Source organism: Lepisosteus platostomus, chromosome 7 (assembly GCF_059453375.1).
Source record: "Lepisosteus platostomus isolate fLepPlt1 chromosome 7, fLepPlt1.hap1, whole genome shotgun sequence".
Classification (NCBI taxonomy): domain Eukaryota; kingdom Metazoa; phylum Chordata; class Actinopteri; order Semionotiformes; family Lepisosteidae; genus Lepisosteus; species Lepisosteus platostomus.
Genome location: NC_142617.1, coordinates 45952996 through 45972376, shown reverse-complemented (window position 1 = coordinate 45972376; position 19381 = coordinate 45952996). Strand labels below are relative to the sequence as shown.

General features: G+C 39.6%; 1 long non-coding RNA gene across 1 annotated transcript; it reads left to right on the top strand.

The window, feature by feature from the left end:
* The first annotated feature begins 32 nt into the window (after window positions 1-32).
* Window positions 33-18455, top strand: LOC148658936 (uncharacterized). Its single transcript, XR_015940258.1, has 2 exons — window positions 33-10888; window positions 17498-18455. It is a non-coding gene; the product is annotated as an uncharacterized LOC148658936 (long non-coding RNA).
* The last annotated feature ends 926 nt before the right edge of the window (window positions 18456-19381 follow it).

Genomic DNA, 19381 nt, shown 5'->3' with positions numbered 1-19381 from the left:
TTAAGTAGCAAATTCATGTACTGTGCTTATGCACAGTTAACCCACAGCATCATATAACACACTTTACTCCTGACTGCATAGATCTTTCACAAGAATAGAACAAGACTGAATCTGGTGTGGAGGATGTCACCCCAGGTGCATTATAGGCATGACACTCAGAACAAGTATTTCCATCACTAAACCTATTTATGACTCACATCCATTAACATTGTTGTGAAAATAATAATTTAAAAAATACTGGTGTTTGAATGTTTGCCTAAATTGCTTCATTATTTTAGGCTGGTTCATTATTTTGATTGCTTTTTTTGCCGTTCATGTGAACAAGGTGCACCCAACTAGATATTTCAGGATGAAATTTAATGTTTTTGTATTGGTGCTGAAAGGCTGGATGGATCTTAGAACTCTGACCTCTGGCTAGAAAGAGTCAAGTCCATGATGGTCATTAATAAACCACGGATGTTACACCAGAGTAGACACAATTCCTCTGTCAGCGGACTGCAGTTACTTGAATTGTGTTCTTAGTTTCTTCCAGCTGCAAATATTTATGGTCGATTTTAAAGACTGGATGTAATTTGACAAACAGGAACAGGAGACAAAAAACAAAACAGAAATCACTTGTTTCAATTATAACAAAGAAAAGGAACCCTTTATCTCCATTTTGCATGTTACGGAAATGAGGGCCCACAATGGAATAACCCCTTCATTTATGAAGAAGGGCGGATATTCATGGCCTGCACAAGATGGATGCAGTTTGAGTGTATGGTATTTCGTATCCCTGTGATCAGATGCATCACCTACTGTTTGAAGCAGGCAAACATGAAATAAATTTGCAACATTCAGAAACAGAAGTTTGTCCCACCAGCACTGACTCTTGAATGTGTTTAATCTGTTGTCGCACTGAACAGTATCACTGCAGAACAATATTTCTCACCCTAACTGGTTAGACATGCAACACTGTGCGCATTCTGCCTCATTGATCACTTCAACTCATCTTAGTCCTGGAGCTCAGTGTGTGAGAAGTGCTTCTTGGTAATTGACCCCAGTGTCCTGTTGAGTTAATGGGTTTACTTTTGCAGAACCAATATGTTTCAATCACACACACACACAAAAAGACCAAGTCTATCTGATGGCTGTGCTCCCATTTCATTGTGAACTGCTTGGTAACATTGAACGACAGATCGTTGAGTCATGAAGTGACAGATATAATCCAAATTTGTTTTGTTTTTGTGAGTAAAATATTACCTTTCCTTAATGGTTTGGGTGACTGTACAGGTTTCTGAGGAAGAAAAAGAAAAGAAGAAAAGCTTTCAGTTCTCACACAGTTGCAAATAAAGCTGTTTATTTTGTCCATTGAACCACAGAGAACTATTGATGGGATAGCTTAACCTGCCCTGTGGCTAATGTCTTGACTCTTCTGGCCAAAGCAGGGACATTAAAGAGATGGGAGATAATTATCCTGTTAAGGAAAACAAATAAGAAGAGTCAGTTTCAGTGCCTAGACAGAGAATAGCACTGCCTAGAGTATTAAGTGTAATGTGAAACCAGCACAGAGGTCAGACACACAGGGGCCGAAAGAGCCTGATTGATTATTTGTAATGTCCGCATTGGTTGTCAGGCCAGGTGTCCAGCAGTGAACAGCAAATCTCAACTCAAGGGACGCATGGAAGAAAAGGGGTAACCTCGGTTCAAGTTTACACAGCGACAGGCGAGTGGTTTTTCTAACACAAGCTCCTCCCTGCCAGAGTGGGTATCCTGTGGCTGAGTGGTGATTGACTCGCTGCTTTACTGAGCCCCAGGCAGCTGTGTCACTGAGTGGAGCTCCTTTTAAGGTGGATACTCTTATTTGCCACTGAAAGTCAGGAAACCTTGACAAGCTTACCCCAACATTTTGTTATTTGTTATATTTGTTTTCATCTGTGTGTAGTTTAAAACTGCTGTTAGTGATGTTTTGTTAGTTCTTCTTGTATTGGTCTAAGAAAATACACTGTATTTTGTAGGTTGCTTCATTAGCCAAAGCAAAATGCATTTTTTGTAACAACTGCATGGTGCATATGGGAAAATAATGTGAGTTCATTTCAGCTTTTTCTGTCGTAAGGCACTGAATAGCATAATCCACTTAAGAACAGCATATTCCCCCTGCTGTTCAGAAGCCCTTCCTTCTGTCATTTGTAAGACAAAAGATTGTTCCACCTTAAAAGACTGAGGGGCTGTGATTGAAGCAGACGAAACATTAGACTTGCTACAGGGAGTCTGTGCATACATTATTTATGAATCTGCTGAGTGGTGTCTGGAGAGGAGGCTCATGGGAAATGGTTGAATTGCACACCTTCTGAAACATTAGTCAGGTGTGGTTGGGTCCCTGGTTAGGTCTAGAAAGACATCATGAAGCCCTTAAAACCTTGCTTTTTCACTAATGTAGATATTCAGCTAGTACTAAAAACACATTTCTAAGTATATTACCCAACACCACATATTACCAGGTACATATTAGTCAACATACAATCAATATGCATGATTTATATTAATGGTAACAACTTGCTGTTACAGTTCTTACACCTAAATCTGCCAGAATTGATAGCTACTTGTGAACAAGTTTAGGTTTTCTCACAACAGTACCTTAATATGAGCAACATATCAATATCAGTACCATGTTACATACTGTCTATTATGTTTAAGTCACAGACTACACTTTGTCTTTGTCAGTATACACTACATAATGGGGCATTCACATTCCGAATGATGTTAATGCCACAGAAGATCAGCTTAGATTTTGAAGACTGGCCCTCAATCGGAATGCCTTGGCCCCCTCCCAGCCCTTGAATCTGACCCAGAGGGAACATTGCTGTGTCCAGGAAATTGAGCTGACAACCAAACAGATTTCTTTCCCAAAGACCATAATCTGTTTCGTGCCTTCAGAAGTTTTAAGTAGCCAGTATCCTTGCTGTTGATGAGAAGTGAGTTCCTGTGACTTTTTAATTACTTATTTTTTTGTTTCTTAATCCAATTAAAACTGTAAGATGTCTAAGCTCAACTTCGGATGTACCCACATGCATCATTGTGGGTTTTTTTGGAAACCGTGATGCTATGGTTCTGCTCCTTAGGGAAGAGGACGGTGTGGTTTAAATGCATTTTCAGTTGCAATTCAGACTGGACTATCGGTGTTCTCCTAGCTGTGTCTCATTGTTACCACAGCCCAGGCACTGAGTTAATCACATGCAGCACACTGTGGTGGACAAAGGCTGGCTCTGGCAGATGTATTTCCTGTCGAAAGTGGCCCCTGGTCAGTGGGAATTTTGGAGGTACTGTGAGATGACACTCATCCAACTTCTCAAACCCACTTCACTGCCAAGTCCAACAGTGCCCAGATACATCAAAGCAGCCTCAAATAAAAACATAATAAATGGAAAAACCTCTGAAAATGAATCTCTGCTTTGCTTTTACTACTTCCACCATCCAAAAACAAAAGGAAAAAATGAAAGAATAGAGAAAACTGAGATGCGAGGGAGGTAAGAGAACCTTTATTTATCTGCATCACAGGTGCAGGTCAAATGTTAGCTAAACCCAAGAAAATGAAAAGAGTTGTCCCACTGTGAAGATAACAGCCAATCATCCTTACAATGGCTATGTTCGGCTGCTTAAAACGAACAGTATTTCCTCCTAGCTGAATTATTGCCTGAACTGACAGTGCTCTCCACTCCCTTTTGTGTTTTAGCTCCTCTCATCCCTTTTTCCCTCCTTCAAAGAGGAAAATCTGAGCAATAAAATTAATTGCTATTGTTGTAAAGTTTCTTCCTCCAAGGAAATTATCTCTGGCATTACCTCACAGCGGTCTGTTCTCTCATTACTAAAATCACAACATTCACGACCGGCCTAGTGACGAAGGAGAGACCATGAAGCGACTGTGGTCAGGCTTATTTGGCAGGAGGATCACTGTTACAGCAGATGCTTGCGTTTTTTACAAAGGATTTTTTGTCTGTTACTTCCAGTCCCGCAGGGGGCCTCACCTTTGACCTTTGCCTCAACCCAGCAGGCTTGTGTTTCCGTTATTTTACATATGGTTTATTCTAGGATTCCTTTGTCTGCTTTCTTCCACCAGTGATTAATTAAGAATCACTGGGATCATGCTGAGACAATTGGCTGCTAATGTCCTTTACAGAGCTTTTTGTACAGTTCCTCTTCTGAAGTCCATTTCAAACAACAAAACAGAATGCAAAGTCTTAAAGTGCACCCTCACTCATGAGGGTATTTCCCCAGATATTGTGGAGGTTGCTGGACAGTCAGGAGCCTCCATTCTCTCTGAGTAGTTATCCAAAATACAGTATTGCAATTTTTACATTTTGTTCCTTAGTCATTCTGCTTCTGCAAAATGTGCAAAATCATCTGCACAGCAGACATCTACCACTTTTCTTAACTGCTCTTCCCCAGGCTGGCCCTGGAGGTCTCACAAGTCAGAAACTAATTGTGGAATCAGCAGACAAGGCCACAGGATGGCTAATCTCTGGAGGCCATAAATAGTGAACCCTTCCATTAAAGGAACGTTGGGTAACAAAATTATCCGAAGGTTTGTGTTTTAATGGCTGTGAATTACGGTAAATGCTATTGAAAGATGGAGGGAGGGGGATGGCACTGTCATGGTCCCATTGGGGTTCTTGTTGTTCTTCCAAACACAACTTCCTCAGCAGTGGACCAGCTTGTGTTTCTATAAAGCCAGAATCAGGCTGGTTAGTATGTACGCCTAGCTGTGGTAATGATGGCATGTGTGCTTAGTGTTGGCTCTCCCTGCAATCAAACCCCATGAAGAACAAACCACCAATTCTGTAGAAAGTGTTTTCTTAAGTAGTTGAATAACATAACACAGGACCACCATATGTCACTGAACAACAGGGCAAAGGAATTGTAAACATTCTTACAAGAGCAGTCTGCACAGGGAGACATTTCTAAGTGTTGTGACTCTAAACAGCCCTCATGTGCAGAGGAACAGAGGAATCTTTTCTAGCACTGAGTATATCCAGGTTTGTATTATTGTCACCAAAAGGATAAAAATGAATGTTAATGAAAAGTATAGGTGTAACTGTTGCACATCATTGTGAGAATAACATAAGCTGTTCATTTGAGCTTGCATTAATACGAAGACAGACCACACGTTATTTATTACACAACACGTTCTTCTGCAGGCACTCCTGTGGTGCCATTGACCATATTACAACTTGCAGGTAAAAAATGAGCATTTGGAAGCCAGTTGAATTTCCTTATACTTAAATGACCTCTTTATTTATTTTGTGATGTGTGTATATGAAAACCACCCATACCTTTTTAAAACATGGGGATTTAGTGACATTTATAAATGTCAGGAAAACCACAGGAGAGAACCATTTCCTTCTGTGTCACAAGTGGGGATGGTTTTAAACCATCAAGGCTTGCTGTCCTATTTATAGAACAATCACGTTGGGTGCATTTTGAAAAACAATGGGCTTTAATGATTACATAACTTGCTGTGACAGATATGTACTGATCTTCTGTGCTGCGGTTTGGCTGTAGTTTATATATTTGTTTAAGGTGTTTGCATTTTGGAGAATCTGCGCACTTGCTGAGCAGCTAGGTGTTTCAGAAAAGGATTGAGCAAAGGTCAAAGCATAATAATCATCATCTTATATAGGTCTTCAATGATACAAGCATAATCATAAAAGAAGAATTAAAAGGCCAGTATTTAAACGTTTTTTGCAAATCAGTTTTTTTAAGAAAAACAAAGGTCAAAAGAAAGCACCCCTCTTACTCTGTTCGTCTGTGATAACACCCTTACAGAGCTTCTATCACAGGATGAAACTGAAGATGTCTGTGATAGAGTAAGGATATGAATTACGGCAAGGAATTTATCAATTTGATTATAAATCTACATAAATTGTCATATTTATTGGTTAGAGACATAGGCAGGGATATACGGTGCCTTCAGAAAGTTTTCACCACCAAGTGTTGAAATAGATTACGAAAATAATACCATGCCATTCAGGGCAGAATTCAAACATGTCAAGAGAGCAAATTCAAAGACTCACAATGTTTTACCAACACCATTTCCTATTAAGTGGTATTGGAATCAACTGACCAGATCTGTTACATCGAAAAGGAGTTCGATCATTTAACAAGAGTACTAAGTGAGTTGAAATCTTTCTTTAGATACAGGACGAAGAAGTGGTAACCCGTCCCCGGTACCAATCTGGACACTCCTAAAACTTGCATAAAGTTGCTCATAGGGCCTCGTCACAGAGCTAAGGACTAGGGAAAAGTTTTGAATGTTTTTGTCTACAAAGTGTCAAGTAAACTCTGTAGAACGTTTCTGTGAATAATGATTATGATTTTCAAAAGCCATATATATATTGTTCTAAATATTGTACTGTCCCAGGAAAAACTTGAGGAGAACCTAATTTCTTCATACAGTATGTGACATTCGTATTTCAGACTATTCACTAATGTTATAGGTCTTGGATAAAACAGACAAGTGTAATTAGAGAACATCAATACTTTTTTGCCCGTGAAATCCAGTACGTTAAACATTGATGTCTACACCTCACACTCTAATCGACATGCACTGCAGAAAGGAGTTATTAATAATTGCAACATTTGTATTGGGATTACTAGTCCTGAGATGAGCAACGTTTATATTCATTAAAACTACTGTATCTGCTAGCATATGAATCTCTTTATTTCTACAATGTGACTTTGTGGGAGAGTGGGAATTACCTGTTAAAAGAGTGTAAACAGGGTAGCCAGAAATCAGTGTTTAACAAGATTTGGGATTTTTGGATATCAAGTTGTAATGCTGTCTTGCTATTATGGGGGCAAAATGCAATGTCCAATTGGAGGAATTTTTAAATCTGGAAATCTGTAATGGAGAGACCAGGGTCCAGACATGGAGACCAAGATATTGGAGTGTCAGGATTTAATAAACAGTTATCACAAAACAAATACAACAGAACGTTTGGTAGAACTAAAACATCATTATAAACCTACAGGAATTGATATGGTTATTAGACAAAGACATGGATAATAACATACAGTGACTTCAGAAAACATTCACCCCACCCCTGAACAAAAACAAATACACTGAAATGATTTTTTCTGGATGCTCTCAACATACACAGCAATTTAAAGGGGAAAAATATTTTAGTTGTGTAACATAAATATAGGAAAAATTAAAATTATAAATATCTGCTTTATTGAAGTATTAACCATCTGTCCCTACCCCGAGTCAATACTTTATACACTTAGTACATCTCTTGGGTATGTCTGTAGCAGCTTTGCACATCTTGATATGCAAAATTTCAGGATTTTGTCCATTCTTCCTAACAGATTTGCTCAAGCTCTGTAAAGTTGGATGGGGAACATGGGTGAACTGGGATTCCATTCTGGGCCCCAGTGTTGCTTTGGCGTTTATTGCCGTACATGCATGTACATTGGAATTCTTATTCACTCTGATCTCTCGGGACATACAGTACACAGTACAGCACACGACACCATACACTGTAGACAGTACATTACGACACGATGAATAATATAACTAGAACAATAGCTATGTAGTACTGAGAGAGAAAAACATGCAAAAAGTGCATCAAGCAGACGTGTATCGAGTCTGAGGTATTGCAGGATGTGCACTGTAGTAGGGTAGAAGCTGTTCTCAAGCCTAGTGATCCATGCTTTAATAGTAAAGTACCACCTGCCAGAGCGCAGGGGGTAAAACAGTTTGTGGCTGGGATAGTTGGGATGCTGAATGATGGATTTGGCTTTATTGCGACAGCGGATGGTATGAATCTCACTGATTGATGGTAATCACATCCCATAATCCTCCTGTGTCATGCAATGACAAAGACACAGCCAAATACAGGATTTGCCAGTATTTGGCTCCATTCACTGTTCCCTCTATCCTGACAAGTGCCCTAGTCCTTGCCGCTGAGAAGCATCCCCATCAGATGATGCTGCCCCCATCATCATTCAAGACAGGGACAGTGATACACAGTGATGAGCTTTATTCAGTTTGCACCACACATAGTGCTTTGCATTCAAGCCAAAGAGTTCAGTTTTTTTTTCATCAGACCAGAGAATATTTTGCCACGTGGTGTCAGAATGTACCACACACCTTCTTACAAACTATTATTTTCTATCTAACAGTGCTCCAAAAGAGCCTAAGCTGGTGCAGAGATTATAGTTCCTATACAGATTCTTTCAACTCTGTGCCATGGAACTCTGTAGCTCCGACAGGATGGTCATTAGTTTCTTGGTCACTTCTCTAATTAAGGTCCTTCTTGCCCGGTTGCTGTATTCTGTTCTGACTGTGCTCCTGGGAACTTTAAGCACCCTAGATATACTGTATTTAGTATCCCTCTACTGATCTATGCCTCCTCACAATCGTGTTTCAAAGTTGTACAGACAGCGCCTTGATCCTGACGCTGGAGTTTTTACTCTGCTAACTGAGGTGCATTATATAAAGAGGTGTGTGTCTTCTGAAGTTATGTCGACCCATTGAACTGACCACAGGTGGACTAGATTAAAATTTTAAACTGATCTCACAAGGAAGTTGTGTCATAGCAAAGAGGGTAAATACTTACCAAATCAAGACTTTTTAAATAACATTTTCCATAAGTTTAATTCCAGTTCAACATTATAGAGTAATTTGTGTAGATCAGTGATAAAATATCCTGTATGAGTATACGACATTTGTATTTGAGTTTGCAGCATGAATTGGGAAAAATACAAGGAGGGGTGAATACTTTCTGAAGGCATGGTAGGTTTTTGTACCAGAGAAAACAAAGCTTGTGAAGGAAACGTATTTATGGTGTACAGTTCATGCTTTCTTGAAAATAAATTATTTGGCTGATGGTTTAAACATATGATATATCGACCACATTTAGATCAGACATACAATTTCGTTGTTGTACATGCATAAGACTGGGTAATAGCGTGTAATTCATGACAGCATTCACATCTGCACAGACACGAACATCAAACTTCCAGCAAGGATTTGGTCAAAGGATTTGTTAGTTTCAAATATGCGGGTCACCCTCCGATCTCTATATAGAAATTTGAAAATTAAATGCTCTCTGCAGAAGAGCAGGCTGCCATATTGTAATGCTTATCAAAGTATTAACAAATCTGTTAACATTTTGTTATTGTTTTAAGTGAAAGCAATTGTGGCAACATCCATTTTTTGTAGCAAGTCTAGACAGCTCGCATGTTTCTGGAGAGATTTTAGTCCAGATACACATTAACTTAATAAGAAAATGCACAAGAGCTACTAAGGAGGAATGGAGAGAGTATTAAGGGTGGTTAAAAATGAAATCTTTAGCCTTGTTAACAGGGTACCTACAAACCCACACTGGAAGCAGAAGAAGATTCTGTTTGTTTGTTTGTTTGTTTGTTTGTTTGTTTGTTTGTTTGTTTGTTTGTTTGTTTGTTTGTTTTTTGAGTCTCTGACATCCCTACTTCACAAACCTAACCTGTTTCAATGATAAAACATGGACAACCCAAATTCAGTCCATCCTGGTGTATAAGTCATGTGATCTACCAGAGATGTAAGTTATAAGGCAAGGAACAACACAGCTGACTGAATTGCAAGATCTGATATGAGATGGGAGATCATTCCACAGCCTTGGAGCAACGCCAGACAAAGCTTGTCTCCCAAACGCAGGGTCTCACTTTGGGAACCGGAAGAAGGCCGGAATCTGAACTGCACCACCAGCGTACAGGTATGGAGGGAGTTAACAGCTCAGGAGCCAGACCTTTCAAGCAATTAAATATAAGCAGTAGGATTTTAATTGTTATTCTAAAATCCACAGGGAGGATGCTAAACCAGGAGAGATCTGCTCAGCCATTTGAGCCTAGAAGCCATTGTAGCGTGTTAAGAAGTTTGGATCCACTTACAAGCTGAACATTATAACAATTAAACCTGGAAAATACAAAATAATGCCTTTGCTTCAGACTGTGAAAGACGTGGCTTTGTAGGGGTAATGTTCTGAATATGAAGAAAGAAACCTTCGCCAAGCAAAACCTGGATCAAAGAAGACAATGCCTGACTCCAGTACTCAGACTGATTCCTATACCCTCAGCAACTGAGGATGGCACAGTTGTGAACTGACATTGATGCAAGATGTATTGATTCGGTTGCCCCGTTAGTGCTGTAAGTTCTGTTAGACCTTTGCATCTGTAGGAGTGCAGGAAGGCTCTACGTGCCAGGAGCCAGGAGAAGTGGTCTAGTTAAGCAGTCACACCAGTCAGCAGGAGTCATCCAGTTCCCGAGATGTATGAACACCACCTTCCATTTATTTCATTTTTTGGTTTGTTTTTCATTGTTTTGCTTTGTGGCTTTTGTTTAACCGATTAAAATGAGCAGTGCAGGTAGGGGGTGTCTGATGTGTTCAAGTTTCTCAGACTTGTTGACAAGGGATCAGGAGGCTTCAAGGGGCTGTAAATTGTTTCCTGCAGCTGGTCAGATGGTATTACAAAACAAAATAGCAGACATTCTTAGATGAGTGTTTAACTTTCATGTGGGAATAAATTAACTCCTGGATTTGATGAAACTGCTTGAAGCCACATCAGGCCAACACAGTATTTTATATATAATATACTCTCAATCTCTTCAGGCAGCCATGGGAAGGCCGGAGTCACAGAACCGACATTGATCATTATACCTTTAAAATTTAGCGTTCTGCTCCGCTGCTGCTGCTGTACTCCCACCATATTATAACGAGATCATGCCTGGGTTTTTTTGCAATACTTTATTTTGAATTTCAAAAATAAGGAATTCATAAATATTTATTAAGTTTATAACATGGTGTCCTGGACAAAGAATGTTTGTTCACCTGCCTGTTTTCTTCAAGAAGGAACTTGTCGGTTTTGACAGGTAATATTATCATTTAAAAAATGTATTTGCTGTAGACCTGTGTGGCAACTCTTCATAGCAAATCTAGCTATTCAGTTGCATTAATTATATAAAAAATTATATAATTATGTAAAATGAACAACTGTGAAAAAAATATGCTAATACCATAAGTAATGCAATAACTGCAGTGTACAATACAATGCACATGTTAAATACTGTATACAAAGAGATTACCTGCTGGCTTAAAAAATATTTTATAGTATATCTGACAATAGAATACATGTACATGAACTGTTGGCACCCTTTTCACTGCAAATTAAAACCCATTGAAAGCTGTTGACTAACTGAAATTGCATAGTAAAACACACAAAACCTTTTTAATTGCGATATTAATACACAATGAGCTCTGCTACATGGGGCAGCAGCACAACCAATATGAAAAGGAATTTGAGATCAAATGTTATTCTGCTGTGTGTTTTTTACTGAATCTCTGAACCTCAACCTACATGAAACTATGAATTAAAAACACTGTTGGGCATAATTTGTCCCCCAAAAAAGAGCTATTTCCTTTTTAGATGTAGTATATTTTCCCTGGCAATGACATTATTTTTTTGGCTTCAATCCCAGTTTCATTTAAAGTTAGTTGTTGTCTAACCCCACCACACACACTCCTTGAGCAGCACATTGTTAAAGCCAAAGATTGTGAGATTGCGATTACTGATGTGACAAGTACCTTTGTTCTGTTGTTTGCATGCTGAAGGTGATGAATCTTGATTATTTACCTCAGACTGCTTTAGGCAAATAAGAACTCTCTTAAAAATACTGTATTTTTGTTGTTTTAATCTGTTTTAACACTGCGCCACCCAATTAAGGAACATGATGAAGTGTGTTTAGCCAAAACTAGTGCAAACAGTCCGTGGATCAAGAACATTGTGAAATACAAATGTTTTAATCAGTAGAGCACATAAACATTTATTTAATTTTCCCTCTATAATGTTACACTGTCTATCCTCTAGAACTAAAAATCAATAATGAGCTTGAGTGTTGTTAACAGAACATTTTGTGATTTTTTTTCTGTATATCTTGACTTCACAGGGTGCTACATTACTAACCCGGAAATGAATAAGAGTGATTTTACTATTTGGCTTTCTTCCCTGGTGACAGGACTAACTGCAGTCAGGAATCAAAAACATGATTCCTGACTGTGCTGATTCCTGTTAAAATTTGTATGGTTTGAAGCTAGGGTAATGTTTTAGAAATATAGATGATTAAAAAGCAGCGCTAACAAATCATTGTTGTTTTCTAGAACTTGTTTTTGGTCTTTTGCATATTTTGCTTTCATTATCCCATCAGAACAATTCAGAATTGTTAACAATCAATTCCAAAATGTTCATCGAACCATTGAAATTAAATTCAGACCATTTTTTTTCCAAACTGAAACTGAACATCAGGTGAACTGGAGATTTACCAGATTAAATATTAAACTGAGGTCCTGACTGCTTGGTCATTAAAGATCCCTGGGCACTGCTCATAACAAAAGCCATATCAACCCACAACTCACAACTGGCAACACACTGAAGCTCAGCAGGTGTGAGCCTGGCCAGTACCTGGATGTGAGACCTCCTGAGGAAAACTAAGGCTCCTGCTGCTGGACCTTTCACCCTGCAGTCTGTGTGGGTCCTAATGCCCCAGTATAGTGATGGGGACACTATACTGTAAAAAGGCGCTGTCCTTTGGATGAGACGTAAAACTGATGTCCTGACTCTCTGTGGTCATTAACAATCCCAGGGCATTTCTCAAAAAGAGTATGGGAAATTTTGCCTGGCTAAATTTCCCCCTGGCCTTTACCAATCATGGCATCCTAATAATCCCCATCTATGAATTGGCTTCATTCTGTTCTCCTCCCCACTGATAGTTGATGTGTTGTGAGTTACTGGCGCACTATGGCTGCTGTCACATCAATCAAGTGGATGCTGCACATTGATGGTGGTGTCCACATTACCTGTAAAGCACTTTGAGTGGAGTGTCCAGAAAAGCGCTATATAAGTGTAAGCAATTATTATTATTATTAAAAGTGATGATCACCTCCATTCTTCTGGCTACTACAGTCTGGCTTCCCTATTGTTACACCTTAATTCAGCTGGTCAAGCTCTTACTCACTTCTTAATTCTTATCTGCTGGATAATGGGGCTTCTTGCAATGAATGGCCACTTTGCTGCACCTGAGATGTGGATAAATTGGGTCCTGTTTGTTAAGCATTTTGGGACCCTTTGGAATGAAAGGTGCTATATAAATTAAAACAATTGTCCCTGTTATTTGCATCCTAATGTTGTTGGTATTATTATTACTTTAATTGTAGTCATTAATAATATTAATTCCATCATTGTTATTATCACTTTCACAAATCTGTTTTTCTTTATCCTTTGCCTCTTTATCACAGCGCATTTTGACTGATAAAGAAATCGGCATTTGTTGACAAAACCCCCAGTTACAAATCAATTTGAAAACGAGTCTACCATTGGGCCAACAAATCAAATACACTGGAAAAAATAATAAGATCTTGTCAAATTCTGTGACATCAGTAATACAGCAGTCAATCTCTGTTGGCCGAGGGAGGAGGTCTTTGTCTACCTGGCAGTGTACCTGTGAGCCACTGGGGCTGTGCTGGAAACATCTGGCAACTGGTCCTGTTAACCTGGGAATCCTGGGAATGGCTTGCACCCAGACCTACCTCACCCTGGCTGAAATATGTCCCCGAGATCTCTTGAATATAAAATCTGGGGTTGATCATTGCCTCCTGAAGGTTTACTGCAATAAATGCCCTCTTTCCCAGTGGGTTTATCATCCTTATACAGCATTTTTTTCATGATGACTTACTGTGTCATGTTTTCACGAAGGTTTCACCAAAACGCCACTGTGCTCAGATTCACTGCACTCTGATTTAACTATAGTAAACATGTAGAGCCCTCTACCCTTCTGTTGTTATCTGTTTATTTTATTTGCTGTTTTTGAAATTATTTAATTGAAATAAGTATACATTTCAAGAAATTTTAGATTTGAAAATATTTAAACAAAGGAACTGGTAATCTTATTAGGAACAATAATTAATGTTTAATTCCATGTGATGCATATAAAATTACCCTCTTTTGAGTTTGGATTATAGTAGTTTGTGTTAACAGGAAAGGTTTGTTGTTGTTGATAAACACCACTGTCTTGACACTTGGAAAGAATGCAGACTGTATTTAACTCAGCAGATCAGTTTACTCAGTCTTTTCACCTAGTTTTGTGGTTCACCTCAGGAAAGACAAATAAATGCAGTGATCTCATCCCATTGTCAGTGAACAATATCTCGAATGACTGACCTTGCTTGGTTTACAATGACATCATCTAGTCCATATGTTATAAATCACAAACTTTACCCTGCTGCAAGAAAACAGTAAAGATAACATTACAGTAAAAACTGAGAGCCTGACCATCAAATGTGGCTCTCTAGCTGAGTGATACATACATATGATCTTAGTCATAAAACCACTTCTAAGAGGGATTTGAAGAATGGTTTTATGTGTCCTGTGTTTAAAGAATTGCCTTGCAGCTTCCCTTAAAACACATCCTTTTATGTCGACAGTGTATTTGTTAAAGTCAAATGCTAGCAACCGTTGGTGGCCTATTGTCTGTTATAAATTGTTAAATCAGGTTAAAAATGCACCATAGCTTTCCTGAGCATAAACATTTCTGAGGTTGTATTCCAGACCATAACTCATTCTAATGAACACAACTGGCCCTAAAGCTTCTTATTCAGAAGACAATGTTGGCATAATTACACTTACAAGCTCAGGAGCCTGACAGTGATCCGGAACAAGCGCAAATGCCTCAATTTCTGATTTGAGTCCTGGTCAAGCTTTCCTTCTGCTTTTTCACAAATTGGATTTAAACCTCATCAGTTCGATTTGATTTAAGGTTTAAAGACCAATGTGGTGCTTGTTTCATTTAGTTTGCGGTAGTGTGATCAACTTGTAGTTTCTCCTAATCTGTAATCAATTTGTTTTCAGTATGCAACTCTGAGGAGTAATTGTGCAACTGAGATTGCTAGAGCCAAGATTAATGCCTTCTAGAGTTAAATAAATGAGTCCCCCTGACCACAGCCAATTACTTCGTCCGAAAAGGAAAATATTTTCCATCTTACTCACAGTCCTCTTTGTCTCTTAGCCTCCTGAGCTCCTTCTGTTTGTCTGTTTGGATGCTAACCTTTTACCTTTTTACAGATGGAATGCTCTCTGTTTTATCTCTTCACTCCCACACAGTTTAACTGTGTCTCCTGATTTGTGCTTCTTGTAGCAAAGTGGAAGAAAGTTTTCCTTAAGCCACCATGGCATAACTAATAAGGTATTATAAAAAAAAGTAAATTGGGAACAGATTGTTTAAAGGGTTTATTTGGAGAGCATGTGAAACATTTTGCCTTTTTTATGCTGAAATCTGAATCTGTTCTTACTAACTTGCTTTCCTTTGCAGACAAAGAATATTTTGCACTCCATACCAATGTTGTCAACACTGTTTTTGTGCTTCTAGTCAATGGTTACATGTCCTCTATTTTAAGGAACTGGTGATTTCCTTTGTCTTTTGCTGCGAAGCCAACAAGACTGTCTTCTGGCCGGTAATTTAAAAGAGGAGTGAAAATGCATTAGGGAAAATTTCAAAGTGAGACCTGGCGGCTGTAGAGTCTTAGCTTCGAAGTAAGAGGCAACAAAGTAGCAGCTGATTTTGGTGAGTGTACTGTAATTGAGTATGTAGGACGATTATACACAAGAGGTCAGTGCTGAAGAACTGGAGCTCCCCTGTAACCACCTCCCTCAATCTGTGCACTGTTTCTCATTCTTCTTGTTATGATAGATTGCGTGGGTGCACACATGTGTGAGCGAACAAAACTGCAGCATTACCATCAATTGGCAAATCAAAGATTGTTCCTTTCCAAAAAAATGTGAGATTTTATGTTTTCTATTAGTGTTTTATATAATTGGAATTCAAGTTCTCAAATTGCTTGCGTGCTGATGGCTGTTTTTTTTTTATGACATTTTTCTGGCTGCTGCCGAGCCTGATAAACACTTAAACCCACAAGTGAGGAGCCCCTTTTAACCATTTCCTTGCATCTGGTTTTAACATTTTGATTTTTATTATGATTAATATTCAGTTCTTTTTCCCACTCTGGCTGGAGCTGTTACAGGCAAATGTAAATTGTACTTTTAATTTGTGTTTACCTCTGCTTCAAGTGGTGCTTCAGCAAACCAGCATTGTTTTACCACTCATCTTGCTTCATGGCACAGAGCAAGACAGAGAGTATGTCTCTATGTAGACATCCGCTGTGTTTGTTCCATTTTATCTGAATTTATCTTAAATATGTGCTTTAATCAGCCTGTCACAGCTGTGACTGTCAGTTGTCACCCACCCAATGTGATTGCACTTTAAATGCTTAGCACTTTACTGAATTACTGGGCCAGAAACAACCATCCTCAAGAATAAAATTGCAGCTTGCGTCATGCTAAGACTTGAAAGTGATTGTAACTACATGCATTGTACAGCATGCGCATAGGTCACTTTGTCAGCCACAGTGCTCATCATGTATGGGTGGGTGCAGTACTGACATCACTATTTGTGCAGCTGGATTTTTTTTCAATGTGTTACCAGACAAGTCATTTGAGAGCAAATGATCATTCACAGTTATTCCCTGGAGACCCATTTATGCAGGAGGATGTTTAAGGGGGCAATCCAAGTGCAGTACCTCGCTCAAGGTTACAACTGTAGTGCCCAAACTGGGAATTCAACCCAGGACCTTCCGGTCCAAGGCCCTAATCTCTGCTCCACACTGCTGCCTAAAGCTTCTTTCAGTATATATTAAGTTTGCAGTCACTATCGCCAATAAGTCATTCCATTATAGTTTAATTTTGTTCTCATTTTGTAGGTCCTTAGAACTCCAAAAATTTGGTCAACATTTATGGCCAAATCCATCATTTTCAGCTCATGTATTGTGGTCCTTCCTTTTATGATTATTGTCTTGGTACCGTCATCCCTTAAGGCCAGTAATAAATACAGAAAAAACACAAACAGTGTTCTGAATATTTTGTTCTGCTGTTGTTGTAGTAAGTGACCTCACAAAGTCAGGATCCTCTTGAAATTCATAAGTAAAATTAACAAGTGTTTTTTTTGTTAGTATTTTAAAAACATAAAGGAGTCAGTGTGATCGGTGACAGGCTTGTGTGTTTGAAGAGAAGTGAAGGGCAGATGTTGATGAAAGGATACAGTAGCTCTGCTTTCTGCTGCCAGATGTGAGTGGAAATGACAGTGCTGATCGGGCCTTCCCTCCCTTAGGGTGAGTCTCGGTCACTGTTTCTCCAGGTGAGCAGCCCTGAGGAGTGACCTTGCCTCCTTGGCTTCTGTCCTGTGTTTGTGTTTTGCTCTAACCATTTGCCTCTCTCCAGGATTTATTTTTTCCCCAAGCAGAATGTACTAAGCTTCTTGGTAACAAACTCTGGATTAACGCTTACTTGTTTTAGTTCTACTTCTAAATCCATAAAGAGAGTTTCACCCAGGAAGTTTTTCCTTAAGTCTGTTGATGGATGTTTTTTGTCTAAATTACAGCCCTGCAGCTCACATCTAGCAACCCACTGAAGCTAAGGAGGTGTGAGCCTGGTCAGTACCTGGATGTGAGACCTCCTGGAAAGCTAAGATTGCTGCTGGAGGAGGTGCTGGTGGGGCCAGTAGGGCTGCTCACCCTGCAGTCATAGTGGGTCATGCCCCAGTATAATGACGGGGACACTGTACTGTAAAAAGGTGCCGTCCTTCGGATGAGCCATAAAACCGAGGTCCTGACTCTCCGTGGTCATTAAAAATCCCAGGGTGTTTCTCGAAAAGAGTAGCGGTGTAACCCCGGTGTCCTGGCCAAATTTCACATTGGCCCTTATCAATCATGGCCTCCTAATAATCCCCATCTATGAATTGGCTACATTACTCTGTTCTCTTCCCCACTGATAGTTGATGTGTGGTGAGCAATCTGGCGCACTATGGGTCCCCATCACCTGTAAAGCACTTTGAGTTGAGTGTCCAGAAATGTAAGTGTAAACAATTATTAATAATTATTATAAATTGCATTTTAATCCCTTTCAGTTGCATTTATCATAGACTCCTTAATAAAGAGGTACACATTTAATAAGGAGTGGTGTTTTGGCTCAATGAAGAGTTTGTAAGAAATCAGCAGATGATGTTTCTCTGGACCTAACCGGTGTTTACAGCAGAGTACCAGCTATTTTCATCAGAATTACTTCATCCTTGTCAGGTGCTGAAGTCACATGACTTCCTTATCAGACTGGAGGGCACTGAAGGCTCTTCAGCAGTGCAAGATCGGGTTACTGTATTCCAGCAGAAGTTTTAAACTCCCACTGTTTGAAAATTTCCAGTTGCATGTGATGTGTGCATTCCAAAAAATGAAAATAGCTAAGAATGAAACTCCTTTTAAAATTAAAAGGAGAGCTATAAGGATGGTTAGCACCACTCTGTATAATCTGCCTGTAGTAGTATGAATAAATGTCTTCTGTCCTTGCATTTTGTGTAGCCATTTTTCTAATGTAAATGATGCCATAATTTTATCAGACAAGACTGATGAACATCCCATTGGTGGCTGAGAGATTAATATCTTGCTTGTTAAACTGCAAAGAGTTAATCACCACAATGCATTTCCCTCCCATCGCGCTCCATGTGCTGTTTCTCTCCCATTGCCAGAGCAGTTACCATATGGGCTGAGCCTCAGCTAGTCAGCTACTAAATTACAAACGGCCTTTTCACAGCAAATTGAATGGGAGTGCCTGTCAGTTACTGCCTCTCTCCTGTGGCTGGACCACAAGTGCACCTGCATAGAGAAGCTCTGGCTCTGAGGCTGTGTAAGGAGCTCCCGTTGTTTACCTTAACGGGCCCTGGCCTCGGCCCGGCTGGCCCATCTCCCTGATGCAGAGAGGGGAAAGACTTCCAAAACAAACTGCTTTGAGCTCCGGCCTTAGGCTTTGCGTTACATTTTATTTGACAACGCGCAAGGCAGGCCTACATTTAGGATTTCATCAGATCTGACCACAGCCTCTCCATGAGGCTTAATGAATCTCACGTGCTCTGTGCACATCTTTGCTCTTTAACACAGCTCGCTGTCGCTTTGTTTTGTTGCTGGGCTTCAAAGGTGACGACCTGCAGTTGTTACTGCTCAACAGCATGATCTATGTCTTACACTACGGTTTCGGAAACAAAGAGCAAGGCTGCAACTATCTGTGGTGAACCAAAAAAAAAGAAAGAAATAAGAAATCAACGGCCACCTATGATTCTCTGGTTTCACCCAATCCAAGCGCAAAACATAAAAACATTCTGTTTCCCCAGCAGAGCGAGGGAGGGTGTGGAATTTGACCACAGCTTCATCCCCCCAGGGCAGGTTTAAACTGGAAGCCCCACTTGAGCGCGCAAAGAGGCTTTGAGCACTGGAGCGGC